At 36.0% G+C, this 26,888-nt stretch overlaps 1 long non-coding RNA gene across 1 annotated transcript in view; it reads left to right on the top strand.

Moving 5' to 3' along the window:
• The window catches only part of LOC148949655 (uncharacterized), a 45,838-nt gene extending 19,612 nt beyond the window's left edge, over positions 1–26,226 (top strand). Inside the window, exon 3 of the long non-coding RNA XR_016142094.1 lies at positions 25,831–26,226. This is a non-coding gene — a long non-coding RNA (uncharacterized LOC148949655). The remainder of the gene's footprint in view (positions 1–25,830) is intronic.
• Positions 26,227–26,888: the final 662 nt, after the last annotated feature.

Below are 26,888 nucleotides of genomic sequence, written 5' to 3'. Positions count from 1 at the left end.
ATCATCGCTTACGTTGAATGAAGCTAAAGCAAAACATGAGTTCCAGTTTTGTATTTGCTTGTGGAACTCTTTAGAGAGCAAGTGATGTAATATAACAGGCCAAACAAATTCATTTGGAAACTTTTGATGCAGGAATACAATTCGACCAAGGAGGCAGCAGCCCCCAAGTAAATCATCTTTGTTGGCTACTTTTCCTGTTGAATAATGGAGGACTCCACAGTGAATACATAGGCTACTGAGTTGAAGGATCCCAATGACTTACAGCATCTTTGTTTACATCATCTTTGTAGGTTTTACTGGGTTTTATGCCATAATTTGTTGGCATCGAAGATTGTGATGGTGCTCATCTTCTAACATAATATTTTTCTCGGTACTTGATTTCATAATCATACACACTAGAGAAGAGAAGTTAGGTCAATCCTACTGAATATACCAAAATATAATGAAAATATAATACTTTAGAAACAAATTTGGGCTATGTTTTTGCACATCGGGCCTGCATGCAAAATGTGTTAGCAACAATTATTCTGCATATTATGAAGTAAGAATTGTTTTCAAACTTCATGCTGGCCAAATACTTTACCCCCACCCCACCCTCTAATGTACAAATATATAGCCCAAACTGTATAAGTCCAAAGTATTCTGTCACCCCTCACGTGTTTTCCACTGAGCGTAAGATAATTGTCTCTTAATACAGACCGATAAAACCGGTTTGTCCTCGAGTGTACCATTATGTACTCAAGTACCTCTTTTTCTTTTCCACTTTCATTTTTAACTCATTCTGACTCTTGCAGTCCTTTGATAGCACGGTTCTTTCTTCTTCACTGTCATTTTTGACACTCTTGATACTTGCTTTAGTGTTTCTGCTAACCCTACAATTCTTTGTTCTTCATGTTCATCTTTGGCAAGATCTGATTCCTGCTGTAGCTTGTAATTCTCCCTTCTGATGATCTTCCAACTGCATATTTCTTTGTTCCAACGTTCTAACTAACTTTTTCTGTTCTTCATTTTCATTTTGATTCGTTCTGATCCTCATTGTTAAATGCCTTGTAACAATTTTTTTTTTTTTTTTTTTTTTTTGTTCTTCGCTTTGGTTTTTGAGTTGTTGTGATTCTTGCTGCCACTTATCTTTTAACTGCATATTTCTATATTCTTTAATTTCGTTTTTGACTTGTTCTAATTGTCGGTTTCGCTAATATTTTAACTACATTTTTGTAGTATATTTTGATCTTTATTTTAGTTTATCATTGCTTCAGACATTTTTTCAGTGCCTTTTGCCTTAGTTGCTAAGATTAATTTTGTCACTTTTGATAGTCTAGGTTGTTCATTTTGAGCTTATGGTTTTGTCCTCTTCTGTTCTTTTTTGTACTCATTTTGTGCTAACGTTAATTTATGTTTGTTTCCCCTAGATACTATGAAACTGCTGAAAATACCTCTTGAAATTTACATCACCGAATATGGGCATATGAATTTACATATTTCTAAATTTTTGTTCTGTAAATTCTTCTAAATCAGTTTTAAAATCTATTTTCCTTCTGTCTTCACTTTTAGTCAACATGATTGCTAAACTGTTTAGTCTATTCTGATTTATTGTTGATATCACAGTTTTTTTTTATTGGTTTTAGCCTGGAAAATGATTAATCTCCAGAAGCAATCCTTATTCTATTGTAATTGTTAAGAATATTTCACAATTTAGAAAACCAATTGTGTATTTTGATGGCGGCGTGTGGCACGATTGGGCCCAATCGTTCCAATTGCCATTTTCCGGGCCTGATAACATTAACCCCCAACGGAGATAAGAGCTCGTAAATTCGGGGATATAAATATAGGACATATAAAATAACACATCTCGTAGTAATAATAATAATTATTATTGTAATTATTCGGGCTCAAGGTGGGCTATTCGGGCTCAAGGTGGGCTATGAATCATTCCGGGTTTTTGAATTCCTGCGGCCGGCCTGTTGCTGTCATAATTGTCAATCTCTCAACCACATGAAAACCAAATGCGATAAGCCAACAAAATGCAGCCGCTGTGCCGGCTCTCCTGTATCATCCCGTGATTCCTCCTGTGTTTTTGATCCAAAATGCGCTAATTGTGAGGCTAATCATGCATCGTATAGCCTAAAATGTCGTATTCTGCGTGATATCTTCAGCAAATGTGTGACTCGGAAATGACTGTCGAACTATCCGTCCCTATATGCTGTTTTAGATATCAATGGCACGAAAGATAAATATGGCTTATTAAAGAAAAAAATGAATGATTTCGACGTTTTGTTCTTGCAAGAACTTCTACTTCCTGCCATCCGTTAACTCTCTACGAAGAAGTAGCCACCATATTTTCTTTACCACCTATGCCCAAAAAACAGAATGCCAACCTTCCGGGGGCCTTGCATGTGTTATTAAACGATTTATTACTCCCTGGTCATCTATTTTATTTCACTCCTCTGATAATATTATGGCAATACGACTTGGTCAATTTGTATTTATAAATGTATATCATAACTGCGATCAGAAACGTCTAGCTTCACTAACTAAGTTTTCTAATGTCTGCTCATCCGTTAAAACTCTATTACGCAATATTGAAAAAAATGGGTATTGTTGGGTAATGATAGGTGATTTCAACTGTGAAGATCATAGTTCCTCCCCTCATACCGACCTATTCTTAATTTCTATGTTTATTAGCCACTGAATAGCACATACGGCCCCAAATCACAATTATATTCATAATAACGGCACTGTCATCAAAATTGACCACTATATCTGTTCTACCAATATTCCCTGTTTTTTAGTTAATGTCGACGAAGATAAACGTGCTTTAGACCGCATTCCCCTTTCCCTTACTGTGACAATAACCGCTGATCCATCTAATCATCCTTGTGCTGCAAATAAAAAATGGTGCATAAAACGAGAGTGGAGCAAAGCCAATTGGCCTTTATATATTTCTACCCTAACAGCTCTGTTGTCCTGCGTCAAGATCCCTTTTAATCTATTGTGCACGAGTGTTTTTTCGCCACAAGCCAGAGTGCAACTGAATTTTTATTACCTTCACGTGGTTAAGTGCATAAAACAAGCTGAGGATGTGGCTATCCCCCTTGTCCGGGTTAAGCTCAAAACAGGGAGTCCAATTTGGAACGAAGACCCGCGTCTTAAAGCCGTCAAAAATCGTGCTAAACCCTGCATTCGCATCTGGATTGCGTGTGGGCGGTCCTTGCGAGGCCAAGTGTTTGATATAAAGAGTAAGACAAAAGCGGAGTTTAAACGGTATCTTCGTTTGGTTCGAGATAATGGTGCTGAGTTCCCTAAAAGTGCAGTACAATGGAAAGAAGTCATTAATACGCCGAAATTTGATTCATTAGGGACTAGTGATGTTATCCCAGATTCGTCATGGCTTGGGCATTATAAAAGTATTTTTTGTAAGATTGAGTATAGTGTTTGTTATCATTTTCAGTGCTTAATTTCGAAATTTTTGCCACCTAAAGTTTTGCAACGTCATGGTATTCCCGTCTCAACTAAAAGTATTGTTAATTGTATGCTTAAACTTAAGTCTAAATCAAATGATCTTGATGTGATTAGCGCTCACCATTTACGTTGTGATTGTCCGGCACTAGTCGCTCAGCTCCAGTTACTTTTTCAGTTCTGTTTATCTTTGTCAATGGTGGTTGATTCCTTCCTTTGCAGAACGGTAACTTCGATTCTTAAACACGGAAGAGACCCTTTTGATTGCAGTTCATACAGGCCCATCACTGTTGCTTGCAATATTAGTAAGGTTTTTGAATATGTTCTGCTCCCATATATTATTGAACGAACTGAGAAAGACTCAAACCAATTTGGATTTCTACCTCATATTGGGTGTCAACATGCGCATAAGGTTTTAGCTTCATCTCTTTATGATGCCTAATCTAAAGGTTATGAATTACATATTTGCGCTTTGGATTTATCTAAAGCCTTCGATAGTATCTGCCATGCACAAATGTGGCACTCTTTGTCAGAGTTTGGAGTGAATCCATCTGTCATACATGTACTTAAATTTTGGTATAGTAATTAGTTTCTTTCTTTAAAATCTGGTACAGGGTACTGCGGTAATATACCAGTTCAATCTGGAGTACGAGAGGGTGGGGTGCTATCACCTTATCTATTTAATGCTTACATTCAAATGTGTTATTAGGAATCAATCCTTCGTATTTTAATTATTTATCTGATGTGTATTATATTGCGTATGCGGACGACCTGCTAGTTTTAAGCCAAACCAAGTCTATTTTGGCATTATCGGTGCAACGTATTTCTATGATGTTTCGGGATGTTGGTCTGTTTTTGAATTTTGATAAATGCGAATATTTAGTTTTCAATCCCAAATCATCAGCTCAAAATTTGTCCTGTGGATCGTCAGTAATTCGCAATGTTACGAGTTTACAGTGGTTAGGAATTAGTATTTGTTCTACACTCACTTTTTTTCGACATAATGTACTGAGAGATGTGAAAGGAAAGTTGAACATCGGGTATGAGAAAATTGTGCATAACCGTGGAAGATATTTACGCCGAGCTTTAGCTAAAATGTATTCCACATATTGTGACCATTCTGTCTTGTCTTTAAGTGGAATGTGTTTGTTATTGAATAAGAACGATCTGCGCCAGATCTGTATTGCTTATTTTAGATATTGCAATTCTTTACTGTACCTTCCTACTTTATGTCGCAAAACACGTATTTCTGAAAACCTTAATACTATCAACATTACCCAATCGTTTGAATTGCTTAGTAATAATTTGACAAAAAATGCCTTTGTGTCCCTAGGACAAAACCATAATATTATCTGTCTGTTTTTGTCAGTTATTAATGTTTAAATTATCTTTGTTTCTGTGTATTTGATTGATTTTTTTTTCCTTTTTAGTGTGCTTTACTCCGCTTGTTTTGTATAAAAGTGGGTCATAAATAAATTATTATAATTATTGCCACGGCTGGTAAAAAAAAAAAAAAATCCGAACGATAGACGACTTTTATTGAAATGGGGAACGACTATAAAAATGAGATTTTTGGGAGATTTTGACCCCCAAAAGACCTTTATTTTCCGTAAGAATTATTCAACTTTCTTCATTCTATCTTGCCTACTAATTCTTGCAATACTTTCACACTGTATTAGGTTTTATTTTATCGTCATTCTATTGCATTATTTTTTATTTGGTACAGTTTTAACATTCTTTTTTTTTATTTTGGTTGGGCTTTTTTTTTTGCTTGCCAAATTGAACAAGAGGAAAACCCATCAAATATTTAAACATTTGTTTCATGATATTGAAAAGATTATTAATATATAAAAATTCCGTGGACAATTTGGGCCGTGCAGAAATTGGATATTAAAATTTGATCTTGATTATGATTAAAAAAAAAGACTGAAATATATAGCACTGTTAAAATGATTGCTCATAAATAGGGAAATTGATAGGATTGTAAATGGGCAAAAATTAAGGGCTCTAGGCGTTTACCTCCTCCTACCAAGGAAATACCCCGTCGGAAAATAATTTCCCCCCTAGAAAATACTCCCCTTGGAATATACCCCCCTCCCGTTAAATGCTTCACTCCTCGCAGAAAATACCCCCCGGAAAATATGCCTCCCCGGCAGACCCCCCTCCCCCCGCAAAATACCCCTCCCCTGCAAAAGAAGCCTCTTCTTTCCTCCCAAAATAACCCCCTGTGAAAAATAAAGTTTTCCAAATTTGAAAATTTTATTTGATTTGAGTTTTTTTTTTGTTTCGTTGAAAAATGCTAAGGAAAGTGAAAAAGAGGAATCTACACACCATAAGTGTCTTAAAAACGTATCCTAGAAACAAGTTTCCTAAAATCCATTTTTGTTGAAAAGACCTCAATATGAAGTTCTTTAATTTTCGGAAGTAGCTGGTGCCAAATTAAAAAAAAAAGAATAATAATAAATGTAGGCGAAAAATCATAAAAATTAAGCTAAGAACATAAGCTAAAAATTATGTTACTAATTTTCGGGTTAATGGAGCTCGACTCTTCTTTGACAAACTTATTTTTTGCAAAAAGCTTTTTAAATGAACGTTTATTCGTTTTATTGACATAGTCTTTTTCATGGAAATAAAAATTATATCTTTTTGTTTTATGGAAATAGTTTTTACTTTGAACATTATTTGACTTTATTTCTGCTCATTTTCGGTTTTATAGAGCTCTTTACTTTTCTTAAAAAAAAACTTGTTTTATGGATAAAGATTTTTTTAATTAATTAAAAAAAAACCTTATGTGACTGTCGATAAGGATATTTTTTAAAGAGTCATGTCGTTAAAAGATTCCAGGGCCCCTGGTCTTCACATGCCATATTAGCTCCTTAACAGAGGGTGTCACGAGGGTGCTGCCTTCGCTCATTTTGGCCTGTCATGAGTCATTAAACTAATCCAAAGTCGATAATGATAGGCAGTGCAATAGTGATGCTAAAGTAAAGAGTAATGTGGGCACAATGTATTATTCTTTTTTTTTAGACTTTTTTCTTCTTTTTTTAGAGGGCACTTCGTAGAAGGAGTGGTCGTAGAAACTTCAAACGAGGCTCTTTCGATTGTAAATTGAAAGGGCTAGTACCCTTTTTAATAGTCAAAAATGATTTGTGGAAAACCAGCTCCACGCCCATCATTTACCAAACATATCCAATAAAAATTTTCAGATAGCCATTTTAATCAATGTAGGTGAAAGGTCCGGAAATTGAATGGTTAAGGATGACAACTCTCCCCTCAAAACCCTCTGGGGAAGGGTTGTAATTTATGCCCTGGGGGTATATAAGGCTTTTATAGAAAAGGTGGTCGTATAAATCTTGAAGGGTGCTCATTGGATTGGTAATCAGAAGTTCTAGTGCGCTGTTTAAGAGCCAAAGTGATTGGAGGGGAAATACCCCCCCCCCCCACACACACACTCATAATTTCCACAAAAACATCCAATCAAAATGATTAGACAACCAATTTGTTCAGCATAGTTGAGTAGTCCAGTAATGGTCGCACATGGTTGAATGGTTGCATAAAGTTCAAATGGGGCTTATTTAATTGGATATTGAAGGGTCTAGTGCCCTTTTAATAGTCGAAAGCTATTGGACGGTAGCGAGCCCCCTCCCCCTCCCTTGCTCATCATTTACCTAATCACATCCAATAAAAATTTTGAGATAGCAATTTTGTTCACAATAGTCCAAAGAGCACAACAATGGCTTCCGGGTGGACACAACCCTCGAGAGCCAAAGAGCAAGGGTTGTTTGTTATGCCCCGGGCATATAAGGTGTTTATGGAAGGGATGGTCACACAAACTTTAGATGGGATGGGTATAATTCTATTGGAAGCTGTAAGATCTAGTGCTATTTTTAAGATTTATTAAAATATTTGTGTTCTCACTAAAGTAACACTTTTCTGAAATTAAAGGGGAAAATAAAATTCCGAACTAAAAATAAGGACCTACATTAAAACTTTAAATAAAACTTTTCTCCAAAATATGAGGGGTTTCCCACTCCTAAGCCCCTCTCTCTTTACGCTGAAATTTGACGGCTTCCCAATTCTTTAAGAAAAACTCCACAAATATTAGGGCCGTTTAATTGGAATAAAAAGCTTTGTTAAAGCAATACAGACTTTTGTTTAAAGAGATTGGGATTTATAAAGGTGCAGCCCCATTCATATATGGACTAATTTTTGTCTTTTTCAATGTTGTTCTGTACTTTAAGTTGACAAAACTAGTTATTCTTTTAAATTGTAATTTCTGTTGGTTTATCAGATTATGCCGAGAAATTCGGCTCCCTCAAGGTGGTTTCAGGCACCATCTTCTCTCCCCAGTCTGCGCCCACCGACACTCTTTCATAACAGATAATTGGAAATTATACTTTACTGTACACAATTTCATCAGACATACCCTGAATCAACTTGGTTACTACTGAGAAACTACTCTCCCCACGTCTCAGCGCCAATATAAAGGTGTAGACAGAAAATATACGTACGAACTAAGAAAAAACACTAATCCCAAACTTAGGCATTGAAATACTAGCTTAAAAAATTAGGCCATTTAAACACTTCTTTGGGTATCTTAGCGCTCACCCTTCCTACACAAAGATCTACCACCTCTCCTTAATAATAGACCAATACACTATGTTCTAAGTTTTGATTTTCTCCTTACATTCAGTTGATCTTTTTATTTAATTTAATTTCTGATTGTTTTTCAATAATACCAGGAAATCCGGCTTCCTCTCCATAAAAAATTCCTTCCCCCTCGGAAAATTCCTCCATGGAAAGTACTTTTCACATACAAATCTTGCCTCCTGGGTAATTCCCACCAGACAATTCCATTCTAGCTGAAAATTCCCAGAAAATTTCTTGCGGACGATCTCGGGATAAAAAATTTCTTATCGCATTTTTATTTGGAAAAGACTTTAATTTTTGATTATTTTTAAAATTATGCTGGTAATCCCCTCCTCCTTGGAAAAGTTTTCCTGCAAAAAGCCAGCAAAGGGATATTTTCCAGCAAAGGTTTTTTTTTTTGGGGGGGGGGGGATACAAAAGAAACTTTAATTAATGCCTCAAAAGTGAAATTGATATCTACTCCCTTATGATTTCTGGGATTATTTCTGGTCTACTCTGTTATTATGAAAGCTGTTCTTGGGACATCCGCGATATGACAATTTGTTAACCTGATTACACATAGTCAGTTTTTATTTAGTTCAACATTCTCTGAAATTTCTGCCTTAATACCCTTAGTGGTAGTAGTGATAGTAGTAATAATAGCAGTGGTAGTAGCAGCAGCAATAGTAGTAGTAGTGGTAGTAGCAGTATTAGTGTAGTAATAGTAGTAGAAGCAGCAGTAGTAGTTGTTGTAGTAGTAGAGATATTATTATTGGTAGTAGTTGTGGCAGTTTTAGTAGTTGCAGTATAAGTAGAAGTATTATCATTCAAATATTGCCTTATGTTTAGTTCAAGATCCTCTGCGACAAGCCCGGTAGGTTTCAACTTAATATTAATTCCAGCAGTTCCTAATAACAGCAGCAGTAGTAGTTGTAATAATAGCAATACCATTAGTTTTAATAGTAGAAGTAGCAGTCAAACAAGTAGTAGTTGTAGCAGTTGGAGTATCAGCGGTTTTTTGTACATATTATCTTTTGGTCTGTTGAACATCTCCCTCACCATACCCTGAAAGTTTCAACATTATGCTGCTACTTAGCTGCTACATATTTATCAACATTAGCTGTTTCTAAGATATTGCTGATACGCTCTTTTGAACATGTGTATGAAAAAGTGTCTTTTAATTTAATTCAACTTCCCCCTTAACATTGCCTGAAATTTTCACGTTAATACCCTTAGTCTTTTTAGTAGTTGTAGTTGCAATAGAAGTAGTAGTTTTAGCAGTAGTAGTAACCCTGGTAGCAGAAGCAGTAGTAGTGGTAGTAGTAGCAAACACTTATTGCATTTAATTCAATTCATTTTCCCCCTCATCATTCCCTGAAAGTTCTAACTTAATGCCCTTAGCCGTTCCTAAGACACGGCCTTTTGACAACTTGCATGCACATAGTGTGTTTTGATTCAGTTCCCTAGTTATTTCTTGATTGGTTTTTATTTTCAAATCATTAGCTTTAGCAGTTGTCATAATTGTAGCATTAGGAGTAGTAGTAGTAGTAGTAGTAGAAGCTGCAGCAGTAGTGGTAGTTGTAACAGTAACAATAGTAGTATTAGTAGTAATAGTAGTAGCAGAAGTGGTAGTAGTAGTAGTTGCAGCAGTTGTAGATGCATTACAAGTTGTATTAATAGTAGCAGTTACAGTAATAATAGTTGTATTAGTAGTAGTAGTTATAGTTATAGTAATTATAGTTTTATTAATAGTACTAGGTACATGCACATATTCCTTTTGGTTTGTTCAAAAGCCCCTCATCATGTCCTGGAAGTTTAAACCTATTACTCTAAGCCTTTCCTGAAATATTTCTGATACGCCAACTTCCCTTTTTATATTTCCATAAATTTTCAACTTAATATTCCGTTTTTTATAGTAGTAGTTATAGCAGCAATGATAGTAGTGGTTGTAGTAGCAGTGGTAGTATTAGAAGTAATAGTTGTAGTAGTAGCAGTACTAGTAGTAGTATTAATTATGGTAGCAGAAGTAGCAGGTTAGCAGTAGTATTAATAGTAATAGTAGTATGCTTATATTATCTTTGGGTCCGTTTAACAACCCCCTCATCAAACCCTAGAAATTACAATTTGATACTTTAATCAGTTCCGAGAATATTTCTGATATGCCAACTTCCCCTTCAATATTTTCTTCTATTAATTGAAAAAGCATTAAAAAATGAAGTTTCTTATAAAAGTAAAGGTCATATTAAACTTAAGATCAACAGATACTAAAACCTATTAAAATTGAAACTCAAAACGACTAGAAATTACTATTAAAGAATAAATGTAACCCAAAACGAACAAAAATGATATAAAAGGTCACAGAAAACAAACTTTAAATAAATAATCATAGCCAACAAAAATATAACAGGTACTAATATAAATGTATAAATAAATCTTAAAATGAGTAAAACTGAAATCTAGTATGCAAATAGAGCTGAAAATGAATAAAATATATTTTACTATTAAAGAGTAAGTAAAACCCAAAGCGAGCAGAAATTAAATAAACAATAATATAGAATCACACAAGCTATAAACAACAAACAAATGGAAATCACTGTTAAAGAATAAATGCAACCCAAGAGGAACAGAAATTAAATAAAAGATCACAGAAAACAAACTTCAAATAAATAATCATAGCAAACAAAAATATAGCTGAAACGAAAAAAAATCTAGTACTATCAGCCAAAACTATTCCCAAAACGAACAGAAACTAAATAAACAATCATAGAAAACAAACATATAAAAAGTACTAATATAAATGAATCTTAAGAGAAGTAAAACTGAAATCTAATAAGTAAATCAAGATTAAAACGAAAAGATAATCTTGTATTATTAAAGAATAAATGAAACTCAAAACGAACAGAAATTTAAAAAGCAATGATAGCAAACAAATATGCAACAAGTACTAATATAAATAAATAAATAAATCTTAAAACGAGTAAAACTTAAATTGAGTATGTATATCGAGCTTAAAACGACGAAAAATCTCTACAAATAAGAGTTTGGGCGCTGCCTCCTTCCCTAACTATAAAAGTCCATAACCCACTGCGTAATTAGCGCTTTGCTGAAAACGAATTATATTGCAATTATTTTCTTTCACTAAAGATTGAAGATAAAAATTAAAATTAAACTTTGAACTGATGACCATTCAGCAATTACCATCAGCACATATCAAATATTCAGTTTAATTTTATTAGTTCTTTCCTAGACTGTTCAAGACAAAAATATAGTTTCACTATAAACAAGAGTTTGGCTACTGCTTCCTTCACTAACTGTAAATGTCTGCTGGCGCTTCACTGAAAACGAATTATATTACAAATCTTTATTTTTCCAGTTATTACAACATTCAAAATGAAAATAAAAATTACAGTGAAATAAAATCTTGAACATATGAGCTTACAACAGTCAATATTTCAAAAATCTGTTTTGATTTTATTAGCTCTTATCAAAACTGTTGAAGACACATTTGGTTTTCAGGAAAGCGCCAATGACTAAGGAGGTTTTAGACTGTTATAGTTAGGGAAGGAAGCAGAACCCAAACACTTATTTGTAGTTACTTTTGATCATTTTAAGCTTGGTTTGCATATTCAATTCAAGTTTTACTCGTTTTAATATTTATTTATTCATTTTTATACAAGGACTTGTTGTATTATTGTTCGCTATGATTGCTTATTCAATATCTGTTCGTTTGGGTTTTATTTATTCTTTAATGGTAAATTTTTTTTTCGTTTTACGCTTGATTTGCTTATTAGATTTAAATTTTACTCGTTTTAAGATTTATTTATTCATTTACATTAATATCTCCTGCATGTTTTTTTCTATGATTGCTTATTTAATTTTTGTTCGTTTTGGGTTTTATTTATTCTTTAATAGTAAAAGATATTTTTATCGTTTTAAGCTCGATTTGCACATTAGATTTCAGTTTTATCCGTTTTAAAATTCATTTATTTATTTATATTAGTACCTGTTGTATGTTTGTTTGCTATGATTATGTGTTTAATGTTTGTTTTCTATGATTGTTTATTTACTTTCTGCCTTTTTTAGTTGGAATGTTGATAGGTTTTAGTATCTGCTGATTTTAAGTTTTATATGGCCTTTACTTTTTTTTGAAAAAATTCTTCTCGAATTTTTCTTTTACTTATTTTTCCGTTCGTTTTTGATTGAACTGAAATTTGTTCTTAAGAAATTTGTTATTTCAAGATCAATTTTTTTTTCAACATTAAAATTTCTTCAAATTATCAAAAATTTTTTCAGTTTTACAATATCAAAGTAAAGGAAGTACCAAAGTAAATAAGGTATTAAAGTAAACACAGCATCAAAGTAACAATGAGAAGTTCCGTAGCTCAGAGCCATTTCCCCTAGGGCTCGAGGGGAGGGTTCAAATCTGGAATCAGTTATTTGACATTGGGAGGATTTTGAACAAAATGGCAAACTTAAAATTTTGATCTGAAGCATTTAAGAAAAAAGGAAGTGCTTACCGTCTGATTACTCTTGACTTTTAAAAATGGAGCTAGAACTTTGATTTAAATCGAATGAGCCTTTTCCGAAATCTATAAGATTACCCTTTCGATATAAACCTTGTATGTATAACGACGGACAGCTTGTATACCTTGCAGCCCTTGTCATTGGAGCAGTGGGAGCATTTTTAACACTGGCGGCATAATGATTTTAAATATTTCAACATTGGACTATCGGACATAATGGCTATTTTAACATTTCGATCAGATGCATTTGGGAAAAAGAGGGCGTGGGGTCGGTGGGTGGGCTTATTTCTTTCCAATCACATTTTAGTTTTAAAAAGGGCACTAGAACATATCAATTCCTATTGAAAGAACCCCCTCCGAATTTTATAACACCACCACTTGCATATGAAGTAGCCCTGGGGGAAAAATCATAACAAAATATTGAAGCTATTTATATATAGAGAGAATTTATTAAGAAAAAAATATTCTTTAAAAGTAATCCTGGTCGTTTCGAGTTTGAAAAATCCTAGGTTTTTATTTCTTGTGATCTTAAGATTAATATGGCCTTTATTTTTCTTTGAAAAATGTCTCTTTTGGAATTTTTTTAAAAAATTAATAATAATAAAACATTGAAATCTTACAACATTTGGGGAAAAGAGGGCGTTGGGATTGGGGATGGGCATATTCCCCTCTAACCACATTTGAGTTTACAAAAAGGGCATTGGAAAATATGAATTCCATTTGAATGAGCCCCTTCTGAACTTTATAACACTTATAACCCTTGTATATAAAGTACTCATGGGGGATAAATTGTAATAAAATATTGAAGAATATATTTTAAAAAACACAAAAAAAGCAATAAAACAAGTTTTTTTTAAAGATTTATTCCTTTATTTATATTTGCACCTCTTATCTTTAAACTTGAAATGATTGTTAATTTTAATTTATATTCGTCTCGGGTTTCATTTATTCTTTAAAAGTTATTTCTTTTTGCTTTTAGTTTTAGCTACAATAGTAATTAATTTTGGCTGGTCCTAGGCTTAATATGGCTCTTTTCTTTTCTTTGAAAAACTTCTTTTAATGCAATTGTTTTTTTAATTACTAATAGACCAACATTGAAGTCTTGTGATCTTTGCTATAAGCAACTTGAGTACTTGCCCCTGATAAATCATATCATGGGCAGTGCAATAGCGCTGCCTAAGTAAAGAACGAAGTTGGCTCAATGTATTATATATTATATATATATATATATATATATATATATATATATATATATATATATATATATATATATATATATATATATATATATATTCAGGAACAGTTGAATACTAAACTCGAGAGTTAAAAATTTTATAATGTGGAAGATGGTTGGAATAATTTAAAAAAAAATAATTTGTGAAGTTGCTGAAGGTGTCTTAGGGAAGAAAGCTAGAGCTGCTGCTAAGAATATCAGTGAAAAAGCTTTATGTTTAATAGAAAGGAGTAAGGACTTGTACAAGAAATATCTGAGTGATAAAATCGTACGAAAAAAAGACAAATGTAAACAAAGGGAAAACAGAATTAAAATATGAACTAAGAAGGTGGAAAGAGGAGGCTATGGATAGAACTTCCAAAAATCTGGGAGCTAAAGCTGGACAGCATGATAGTAAAATGTTATAATGGCACACTAATAAATTGAGAGGAAGTAGTCAATCCGGACTTGTCCCAGTTAAAGATAGGAATGGGGTCGCTATTAGCGATAAGGAAAAAACTAAAGAGAGATGGGCGGAACACTTTGAGAACTTGCTTAACCGTGATAGAGTTGCAGGAAAAAATATAGAGGAAAATGAAAAAGTTTGTGATGCTTTGGATGTGAAGGAAGATTTGTTTTGTAAGGAGGAATTAGCAACAGTACTAAAAGGATTAGAGAATAATAAGGCTCCAGGTGCTAATAGGGTGGTAAATGAGTTTCTTAAATATGGTGGCTCTGAGGTTAGAAATAAGTTACTGAAGATTATGAATATGATTTTTGAAAAGGGGGAAGTACTTAACGATTTTAGGAAAACCTTAATTAAACCACTTTATAAGAAAGATGATAAAAGTGAGTGTTGTAATTATCGAGGTAGTAGTCTGGTCTATGTAGGTAGTAAATTACTTAGTAATATGATACTTTTTAGACTGAGAGATGCCGTAGAGAAAGTATTAAGAGAAGAACAGTGCAGTTTTAGAAAAGGTAGAGGATGGGTCGACCAAATTCTCACTCTTGGGATAATAATTGAGAAGTTCCTGCGTTTTCAAACACCTTTGGTCCTCATTTTTATAGATTACGAGCAAGCGTTCGATTCTGTTGATAGAAGAGCTTTAGAAAAGGTTTTGTCCTTGTATGGTATACCGGACAAATACATTAAAGTGATTAGTGCTATGTACGAGAATAGCACTGCTGCGGTTAAGGTGGGAAATGAGGTTAGCAGCTGGTTCTGTATTAAATCAGGTGTTAAGAAGGGCTGTGTTCTATCCCCCTTTATAGGGATTATTTTGATGGATTTCGTCTCAAGAATCACAAGAAAGTCAACGGAAAACTAGAGAATCGATTCGGGAGGAAAAAGTTTCCTGAACTTACATTATGCTGGCGATTTAAGCATCTTAGATGATAGTGTGAACAAAGTTAACGAAGTTTTAGTCCTTTTGCGAAGTCAGGAAGCTAGTATCTGTTTGAAAATTAATGTTAGGAGGACAAAATCACTAAGGCTAGAAATAAGTGAAGATGAAAAGGTGACTTTGGGTAATGAAAAGATTGATCAGGTGGGCAGCGTCACTTACCTTGATAGTATTATTAATAAAGATGGTGGGAGCAGTGAAGATGTTAAAAATAGAATAGCCAATGCTCAGGGTGTTTTTTCACAGTTAAAAAAAGTCTGGAAGAATAGGAAGATAAGTCTGCAAACCAAGATTAGAATATTAGAAGCTACAATGATGACAGTGGTCAAATATGGCTCTGAAGCATGGACGCTCTGAAAAGCGGATGAAGATTTGCTAGATGTTTTCCAGAGAAATTGCTTAAGGATTGTTCTGGGTACCCGGCTGATTCACCGTATTTCAAACAATAGGCTGTGCGAAAGGTGTGGTTCAATACCGCTCTAGGGCTATAATGAAAGAAAGGCTGAGGTGGTTAGGGCACGTTGTGCGGATGAAGGATGACAGATTGCCGAAGATTGTTCTTTTCGGCCAACCATCTTGGGCTAAACGGAAAGCAGGTCGCCCCGTCTGGGGTGGGAGGACGTCATAAAGAAAGATTTAAAGGAAATGGGAACTTCGTGGGTGGGTGTTAAAAGGGAGGCTTTGAATAGATTGGGGTGGAGGAGGAACTTGCGTAGCTGTTTTGGCCTCATGCGGCTTGGTGCTGCGGTGAGTTTTAGTAGTAGTAGTAGTAGTATATATATATATATATATATATATATATATATATATATATATATATATATATATTGTGTGTGTTTAGACCAGGAAACTTTGTATCGAACGAGTTAACGTAAAAACTTCAAAAAGGGCTCATTCGATTAGAAATTCAAAGGACTAGTGTTCTTTTTAATTGTCAAAAGCGATTGGAGGGCAACAAACCCCCCTCCCACGCCCACCATTTTCCTAACCATATTTAATCTAAATTTTGAGATAGCCATTTTGTTCAACATATTTGAAACATCCGGAAATTATGTCTTTGAGGATGACAACTCCGCCCGCCACAACCCTCGGGGTAAGGGCTGTAAGTTGTGCACTGGGAGAGTATAAGGTTCTTATAGAAGGTGTTGTCATAGAAACTTTAAAAAGGGCTCATTCAATTGGAAATTGATTTAGTCGAAAGTGATTGGAAGGCAACTAATGCCCCTCGCAAGCTCACCATTTCACCAAACACATCCAATCAAAATTTTGAAATAGCCATTTTGTTAAACATAGTTGAAAGCTTTGCATATTATGTCTTTGAGGATGACAGCCCCCCTGGGCTGTCACAGTCCTCAAGGTCAAAGGTTGTAATTCAAGGGCAAAGGTTGAAATTTATGCCGTTGTGGCATATAAGGTTTTCATTGAAAGTGTTGTCGTAGAAACTTCAAAAGGGCTCATTTGATTGGAAATTGAAAGGGCAAGTGCCCTTGTTAATAGTCGAAGGTGATCGGTGGGCAAATACCCCCCCCCCCTCCCCACGCTCATCATTTCCCCAAACACGTCTGATCAACATTTTGATGTTGTCATTTTGTTGACCGTAGTTGAAAGGTCTGGGAATTATGTCTGAGGGTGACATCCCACCTACAGCCCTCAGGACAAGGGCTGTAAGTTACCATTTCCCCAAACACTTCCAATCAAAATTTGAAATAGCCATTTTGTTAAACGTATATGAAAGCCCTGGAGATTATTTCTGAGGATGACAAATCCCCCAGCCTTCAGGGCATGGTTTTTAAGTTATGCCCTGGGGGGTATATAAGGTTTTTATAGAAGGGTGGTTATATAAACTTCGGAGGAGGCTCTTTGGATTGGTAATCAGAAGTTCTAGTGCTTTTTTTAAGAGTCAAATTGATCGCCGGGCTGCTACCCCCCCCCTCACACACACACACACACGTCGTATTGTCCCGAAATGCATCTAAAAGAAATTTTGAGATAGCCATTTTATTAAAAACAGTCTAAATATCATATAACAAGGCTTTTGAGTTTGAAACAAACCCCATATCCTAGGGGCAAGGGTTGTAAGTTATGCCCTGGAGGCTTTTAAGGTTTATTATGGAAGGGATGATTGTATAAACTTTAGTGGAGGCTCATTTGGTTAAAAATTGGAATTTCTAGTTCCCTTTTAATAGTCAAAAGTGTTGGAGGGCAGCTAGGCTCCCCCCCCCCTTCTGACAACCCCTCTTCACCAAACGAATCTGATTGAAATTGTGAGATAGTGATTTTGCTCAAAATCGTCCAAAGAACTAAAACAATGCCCCAAGGGTTGACGCAACCCCCCAGTGCCCTCGCGATAGGGTTGTAAGTCATGACCTGTTGTCATATAAGGTTCTTTTTGAATGGGTCGTCGCATAAACTTCAGATGGGGCTCATTTGATTTGACAGGTAAAGTTATAGGCCCCTTTATAAGAATCAAAGTGATTTGAGAGCAACCCCCCCCCACCACCACACATAATTTCCTCAAAGACATCCAATCAAAATTTGGAGATATAAATTTTGTTCATTCTAGTTGAAGGGTCCGGAAATTATACTTTTCAGGAAGACAACCCCGCCCTCACAGCTCTAAGGGCAATGGTTGTCAGTTGTGCCCCCGAGGCGTATAAGGCTTTTATAGAAAGGGTGGTTGTATATACTTCGGAGGGGACTCATTGGATTTGTAATCTGAATGTCTAGTGCTCTGTTTAAAAGTCAAAGTGATCAGACGGCAGTTACCCCCCCCCCCCAAATCATGATTTTGTCCTTAAAAGAAACGTATAAAAAGATTTTTTAGAAACTCATTTTTTTAAAATTAGTCCAAAGATCATATAACAAGTCTTTTGAGGCTGATACAAACCACCCGAGTCTTGGGGTGAGGGTTGCAAGTTATGCCACGGGGCATTTAAGGTTTTTATGGAAGAAATAGTTGTTTAACTTTAGAAGACGCTCATTTGGCTGGAAATTGGAAATTCTAGTTCCTTTTTAAGCGTCAAAAGTGATGGAGGGCATTTAGCCCCCTCCTCAATCCGGACAACCCTATTTTCACCAAACGCATCTAATTGAAATCATGAGATAGCAATTTTGTTAAAAATAGTTCAAAGAACATATAATAATGTCTCTAGGGGTAAAACAACCCCCCAGCACCCTGGGGATCGGGTTGTAAGTTATGCCACGTGGGCTTATAAGTTTTTTTCATGGAATGGGCGGTCGTATAAACTTCAGATTGGGCGTATTTGATTTGAAATTGGAAGTTATAAGGGCTTTTTTAACAGTCAAAGTGATTTGAGAGCAACTACCTCCCCCCCCTCAAGGCTCATCATTTCCCTTAACACCTCCAATAACAATTTGGAGACAATAATTTCGTTCATCGTAGTTGAAGGTTTCAGAAATTATGTTTGTGAGGAGGACAACCTCCCCCCCTACATCTCTCACGAAAATGTGTTGTAAGTTATGCCGTGGGGACATATAATTTTCTTATAGAAAAGGTGGTTGCACATGCTTTGGAAGGGATTCACTGAATTAGTGATCAGAATTTCTAGTGCCATTTTTAAGAGTCAAGGTGATCCGAGCGCAGCTACACCACCACCCCCCACCCACACACACACACACTAACAAAACTCGTCGTTTTTTTCCGAGATGTATTCAGTTTATGTATAGACAGTCGTTTCATTTAAAATAGTCCAAATATCAAATAACAAGGCTTTTGAGGTTGATACAAACTCCCAGAGCATGAGGGCAAGAGTTGTAGGTTATATAACTGGGGCATTTAATGTTCTTATCGATGGGATCGTTGTATAAACTTTAGAGATATATCAATTTGTTGAAATTGGAAGTTCTAGATGTCTTTTAAGAGTCAATATTGATGAAGGTCAAGTAGCCCCCCCCCACCCAACTACTCCTATTTTCACCAAAAATATCTGATTGAAATTGTACGATGGCAATTTTGTTTAAAATAATCCAAAGAACATATAGCAATGCACCCATGGTTGACACAACCCCCCAGAGCCCTGGGGGAAGGGCTTGAAGTTATGTCCTGGGGGCATAAAAGGTTCTTATGGAATGGGCGGTTTTATTAAATTCAGATGGGTCTCATTTGATTTTAAATTGGAAGTTATAATGCCCTTTTCAATAGTCAAAGTTGTTTGAGAAAGACCCCTCCCCCCCCCACGCCCATAATTTACCATAACAAACAAATGTTCAAACAAAGTTTTGAGAAATTATTTTTTTTCAGCAATGTTGAAAGGTTCAGTAATTATGCGTAGTAATAGTTGTAGTAGCAATAGTAGTTGCAGTTTCTGATGATCTACCCATAGACGCTATCATTGGAAGATCGTTGCCAGGATTCCTAGAACCTTGTAGCCGAAGTTCTTAAGTAGACAGGCCTGCTGTCTCTATTCTTCTGTCGACTAGTGCGAAGAACTACGCTGGATTTAAAGCAGATACCTCAGCCCAGTCGGCGAATAGGAATGGCAACTTGATTCACAAAAAGAGTCGACGATGCCGACGAAAGGAGAAAGCAGAATGGAGACGAAAAAACTCAAGGAGCACCTTCAGAAGTTGATCAAGAAAAGCTGACTTTCAAGAAGTTTGCTGACCTTCAATAACAAGATTCTATTCTGACAAAGTGTTTTGCTCTGGCTAGTTTAGGCCAGGGTTACCAGCTCATCAACAGTCTTCTCTAAGGGAAGAGCGAGACCAGGTTGGATAATGAAGAGATGGCACAGCTGGTAGTTCCCAAGCCTTGTAGGTCGTTTGTGTTGAGAGCCGCCCATAATTCCCCAATGAGTGGCCAAATTGGAGTTGCTTGCACTCTGGATCGGATCATTCATAGCCGTTTCTGGCCTGGGGTACGCCAAGATGTCAAAAGTTGTGTACGTACTTGTGAGCCCTGCCAGCTAGTTGCACGGCTGAATCCAAAAGAGTGGGTCCCCTTGTTAGGACTGCCTGTCATTGAAGAGCCTTTCAGGAGGATTGCAGCAGACATTGTGGATACATTGGTACCATCTCGCAACTTTCATCGATTCTTCTTGGTGATATCGGATTATTGTACTCGTTATCCCGAGGGCATACCCTTGAGATCGATGAATGCCTGGAAAATTACACAAGTATTTCAGCAGTACTTCTGTCAGGTTGGTGATCGTAAAGAGATCTTGACAGACCAGGTTTCGAATTTTCTTGCCAAGAACTAACTTGAGGTGTACAAAATTTACGGAATAAAACCTATACGAATTTCGCCCCCTTTCATCAGCAAACGGATGACCTGGTTAAAAACATGAACGGGACGGTTGTTCGGCTATTGAAGAAGTTCTTCGTGGTTAACTCGAGAGACTGGAATTGTTTTATCCCCCAATTCTTGTTTGCTTATCTAGAAACTACTCAAGCCTCGACCATGTTTAGTCCTTTTGAGCGTCTTTATAGGAGAAGGCCAAGTGGCCCATTGGATATCATCAATGAACAAGAGGAAGACGCTGGAAACTCTATCGTTAGACCCGCGCATGAAGTCTTGTCCGTGCGAGAACGAGTACGTCAGATCCTGGGAGAGGCCCATAAAAATCTTCTGGAAGCGTCTGAAAGGCAGAAAACCCAATACAACAAGAAGGCTAAGCCACGAAATCTGCAATTGGGCGACAAGATCCTTGTCCTTCTGCCAACTGGAATTCATAAATTGGAAACCAGATGGCAAGAACCCTTCAAAATATCTCAGAAAGTCGGGACCGTGAACTACAAAGTCCTATTCCTGGAAGGAAGAAAGAAGAAGAATATTTTACACATCAATCATCTTAGAAAGCTTGAGCGTTGGCCAACGGATTTCCTTCTCTTTGCTTATGAAGCTCCGACTATACCTACGCTTGACCTGACACATTTCCGATAACCAGGTGACATCCAGATTGTGATAGATTCGCTAAGTCATCTTAGTGAAAGGAGAAAGAAAGGACTTTTTGGCATACTAATAGGATTTAGAAATTCCTTCTCAAAAATTTTCGGAAGAACAGCAATGGTCAGACACTATGTTAATACAGGTAATTCCTATCTTGTTCGTCAAAAACCTTACAGGATACCCCCAAGCCGACAACAAGCCATTGAAGAGCGAATGCTGGATTTAGGGATCATACAGCCGTCTTCTAGCCCCTTTTGTTCTCCGGTAGTCGTGGTTACCAAGCCGAATGGAAGCATTCGTTTATGTTTGAACTTCCAAGCTTTAAATCGAGTATCCAAGTTTGATGCCCACTCTCTTCCCCGCATAGTGAATTGCTGGAGGAAGTAGATAACAAAAAGGTCTTCAGGGTTTTAGATCTTACCAGAAGCTACTGACAAGTAGAAATTATGCCAGACAGCATGGAAAAGACGGCTTTCCAAACGAAGTCCGGATTTTAAGAGTTTAGAGTCCTCCTTTTGGTGTTCACGGGGCACCAGCGAGCCATGGATACGATTTTGACTGGATGCCTTTGCTTTGCAAGGGCGTACCTTGACGACCGTATAATATTCTCCGATAGTTGAGAAGATCACGAGTAGCATATAAAGGAGGTCTTGGGAAGAATAGCGGCTGCTGGTCTTCACATTCATCCTGACATATGCAAGTTCAGACTTGACGAAGTTTAGTATTTGGGCCACAAAGTGGGAAATAGCAAAATCACACCGCTTGAAAGCAATGTTGAGGCTGTGAAGAACTTTCCAGAGCCAGCAAAAAAAATGAAGTGAGGTCATTCGTTGGTATCGCTGCGTATTACCAGAGGTTTATCTGCAATTTCTCTTCGGGTGCGGTGCCGCTGACGGAGCTTCTTCAGAAACGAAATACAAACCACTTTACGCTGTCTTGGGAGCAAAAGGTAGCCTTTAAGGCCTTGAAAACTGCACTCACTACCCCCTCTGTCCTGAGCAGTGCCGAATTTGCCAAAGAGTTTGTGCTTCAAACGGATGCTTCGAACATGGGGATTGAAGCAGTCCTGACTCAATGCAACGGAGAGGAGCATTGCAGATAAAAGTAAGAAGCTGTCACCAACGGAACAGCGCTATTCGACAGTAAAACGTGAGGCTTTGACGTTAAAATGGGGAGTGGAAAGTTTTTGGTAGTACCTCGGAGGCCAGAAGTTTACCGTAAAAACTGATCATAACCTGTTTTCCTGGTGTAACGTGGCTCGGAGTAACAACGCTCTCTTTACACGCTGTTCCCTGGCGCTCCAAGAGCACCACTTCGACATTCGAAGTCGGAGTCGATTAGAAAACGGAAATGCTGATGTATTGTCCCGTTTATTGTAAATAGAAAAAAAATGTTTGTTTTGTATCTTTATAGATAAGCACCAAGTCCTTGCCCGTATTCCTGAAGAAGGTCCTCGAAGGAAAAGGAAAGACCAATTCGTTCCAAGACTCCAAGGATAGTCAGCAGAAGGACATTGAACTCGCTCGTTTTTTTTTAATTTACTAGTCACTGACCAGGCAGATGAAAATGGAGCCGACGGTCTTTTATATCGGCGTACCAAAAGGAAGGATGGTTCAACTCATTTCGAACTGATGGTACTGGAGGACTATCGTAGTCGGCTAATCCTGAAACCTCATCGTGACTCCCCCAAAGTTGGTTCACCGAGGCCATAACGCAACAGTGAAGATTTTTCTTACTTTTTTCTTCTGGCCCAGCTTCTACCATCGATTTAAGAGTAAGATGGATTCGTGTTCATGCCGAGGAAGCAAAGTGTTTAAGGGAAATATGGTAAAACTAAAATAATGTTACCTTACCTATGTGTCTAAGGGGGCAGGAATGTTGTGATTTTATTTTGGTAGCGGCTTCAACATTCAGAAGTAAATGTTTTAAACTTACTTTTCAACTCATTATATAGTTTAGCCAGATGTACGCCTATGTGGTGAATTGCGTTCCGTTGAATGAAATGTTAGTTAGCTACCGGCGTTACAAGTGAATATAACGGTGAATTTTTAATTGTTGTAGCGTAGTGTTGATAAAACTTGTGTTTCTCTATACGGATTACCACGCAAGGATTTCACTTTTCCTGCCAATAATTGCTGGAATCTGGGTCTTAAAAGAAATCACAGTGTCATCTGATTCTGATAAATCTTGCAGCCTCACAAATTTTTGGTTGGTCAGTAAATGGGCTTCATTCCTTGTAGTGTGTACTTCTCTAGTCGGGGTTTCCTGTATTGAGTTGAAAGCAGGGGTGCCTAAATTTTCTATGGGATAGAGGAGGGGCAACTGCCCTCACAAGACCCTAATTTACCTCCTCCAATCCCCAGTTTCCCCTCCAACTAAAGACCACCCGTGGAAAATAAGGCTTTCCAAATTTGAGAATATTATTTGAGTTTAATTTTTTTAATTTCAGTAGGGGGAAGGAATTTTGGTTCTTGTGTTTGAGCCACTCACTCTAGGTTACGCTGCGTAAAACTCAAGAACAAAACCGGTTTCTTCGTTATTTTTTTCAGCTTAGTGCGAGACAAGACAAAGATAAGTGACAGAATACATGGGAAATACATAATTTGTGCTATATTTTTGTACATTGGGGGGGGGGGGTAAATTATTTGGATAGATTGAAGTCAGAAAACAATTATTTCTAGGTATATGGCCACTAAAAAATTACAGAAGAATAGCGAGGTATCTGGAAATTTTGTTACCTAAAAAAAGGAATAGAAAATCCCAGTATAAAGTTAATGTAATGTTTCCTTTAAGTGTTTTTTCCAAGTGTTAAATATTTTTTTTTTAATGGCCGTTTTTCCAAGTAGCAAGTACTATTATTAGGTTAATTTAGTGTTTCATTTGTGTTTTATGATGATAGCTTATCAAAGTTTATGTTATTTGTGGCTTTCATTTATTTTATATTACTGTGTTCATGGCAATATATTTGGCTTTAACATACGCTTATTTATCCATATATCTAATATGCCGAATAATTGTACCAAACACATTTTGCATGGAGACCCGCAAATTTATGTCTAAAGTAACGAAGAAACTAACGAAAAAACCGGTGTGTTCTTGAATTTTACACAGCGTAATCTTGAGTGAGTGGCGCACAATACACAAGTACCAAAATTCCCTCCCCTAACGGAAATTAAAAAAAAATTAAACTCAAATAAAATTCTCAAATTTGGAAAGCCTTATTTTCCACAGGGGAGTATTTTCACAGGGGGGGGGGGGGGGTAAATGTGGGCCAGCGTTGTTTTTGAACCTTCTAAATGTTGTTTGGTTACTTTGAGCTGGGTTTTGTGGTTTCCGAGAATCTTGAACGCTACTGCCTAAGATTTGACATTTAAGGTGGTAAGTGCAGGTTCCAAGAGATTTCTCCAAAACTAAAATTTTTTTTTCAATGACCCTAAACCTTCGGATTGTGTGAACACAATCTACTAAAATCCCCTCCCATTCACACAAATGATAATAAAGTAAGGGTGGGCTGTTTCTTTAGTGTAATGAAACCTTTATTAACACGTTGAAACTTGAAATCATATGCTGATAGGATATCTTTACACAACAAAACAAAATTGTAATATACTAAATTGTTTTCATAAATATGTTTGCTTTCTTGTGAAGATCTTGTTTTTCCCCCATTTCTATGTCGTTTGCAAAATCTTTACCATAAGTGCAACACTTCGATTTTGTTTAATTTATTTACACCTTTCAATCTGTGCGTGAGAAATTTTAAATTGAACTAAAAAGATACTGCAAGACTTCTAGATAATTCAGTAAAATAAAGTGTGACATATTTTAAACTTGTGAGAAAAGTATTTTGCATGTTATTGAGAATACATAGTGTAAAAATGGCCATCTCCTAAAAGGTTTAACCATAAGAGCTCCCTTAAACTTTCATCTGAAGTATAAAACTACATTAGTTCTAATTTTATGCATAAAAGTAACCACAAGAATCTACCTTACCCTTGAAATAAGACCATGATTTATTATGTGGAAGTTACATTTTTCTAGATACAAGAAAAATACCAATTTGTCAGCTTGTCCCCTATTTATCTTTCACAAAATAACCATTGTCATTCTATTTTTAATTTTCATAAGTTGTGTTTTCTATTGTTTGAATTTCTGTTAAATTTCTCTCCCTTTTTTTTTAGCGCTCGTCCCATGGGTCCCATGGCCTTTTGCAATAAAATCGTAATAATTCAAACTTGACATAAATTCTCTATGTTGGGAATTGAAATAAAAAAAAAATGAAATTAATAAATAAAAGTTCAAATAGGGATAAAATCCTTTTAATAGACAGTGATAACTTTCACAAACAGTGATAAAATTTGACAAAAAATGCTAGATATTTTGGTCACATATGCAGTGACCGAAATATCCAGTATTTTTTGTCAAATGTTATCACTGTTTTTGAAAATTACTGTCTATTAAAAGGATTTTGTCCCTATTTGAACTTTTATTTATTTATCGTCATGGAAAGGCAGTGTTGTCTCCGAAATTATCTAAACTGAAATTGTAATGACTAATCAAGTCAAACTTGAAACAAACAGAGTTTACCACAAACAGAAGAGGAGATATCGTCCCATAAGTCTTTAAACAGTGCATCAATATAAAAGCTAGAACTTTTTGCAAATAAAAATCTTTTCCAAATCTTCTATTTTCTTCCAGGTATTTTGGAGATAGCCTAATGAAAGATTGGACAAACGTGACACTGCTCACCATGTAAGTTCTGCTTCATTTCATAGAGGACACAATTATCGGAACAGTCCATCCTTATTAGCTTAGCCAGAATCCCAGATGCAAAACTCAAGGGTAGAACTTTCTGACGAAACCAAAGTGCTTTTTGAAGCCTTATCACCTAAGTTACTGAAGAAGAAGACAGAAAACGCAAATAAAATATTTGCTAGTACAATGCAATGCAAATATTCCTGAATCATTCAGGAATCAAGCTGAATTTTAAAAAAATCCAGATGGATTTAATTTGAATCTTCTTTTAGAAAGGTCGCTTCGTTTACAAATCAACGATACAAATTGGATTAAATTTATTATACATAAAGGTGGAAATGTTAATCTTACAGATAAAAATAGGAAAACACTTTTACATTGGGCTGCCGAGTTACAACAAATTGAAATGGTTGAGTTATTGTTGCAACATGGTTCTATGTTTTATGTAATTGACTTGAAAGGAAGTACACCGCTTGATCTCTTAACATCAATACATCCAGATTCATTGAATGAACAAGGAAAAAGAATTATTTGGTTGCGAATACAGTGGACCAACTGTTTAATAGTGAAAATCTAACAGGTTGGTTAAATGAAGACTACCAAGAATTGACCCAGAATGATCTAATAGTATTGCTTAATGCGCAAGATAATCAAAAGAATTCATTACTACACTTAACTACTAATAAGAATGATGAACCAGCCTTGAGACTTTTATTAGACAAATGGGAAGAAATCCGTGAAGAAAAAAAACTTTGTTTATTTTCGTTTATATAAACGTTGTATTTCATTATAATGACTACCAGCCTATATCGATAAATGCAGCTAACTATGAAGGTAATATGCCAATACATATTGCCGCCAGAGAAGGTAATGGTCACGCTGTTCGTAGACTTTTAGAAAATGGAGGTATTTTCAATGCTAAGAATGATGAAGGTAAGACTCCCAAAGAACTTTCAAATGATTATAATGTTGATCAGCTGTTAAAACCAGTTGACATGTTC

Source organism: Artemia sp. Qi Xiang Cuo, chromosome 8 (genome assembly GCF_049724085.1).
Source record: "Artemia sp. Qi Xiang Cuo chromosome 8, ASM4972408v1, whole genome shotgun sequence".
Taxonomy (NCBI): Eukaryota; Metazoa; Arthropoda; class Branchiopoda; order Anostraca; family Artemiidae; genus Artemia; species Artemia sp. Qi Xiang Cuo.
The sequence above is the reverse complement of the archived record's forward strand: the minus strand, read 5'-3'. Positions and strand labels throughout refer to the sequence as shown.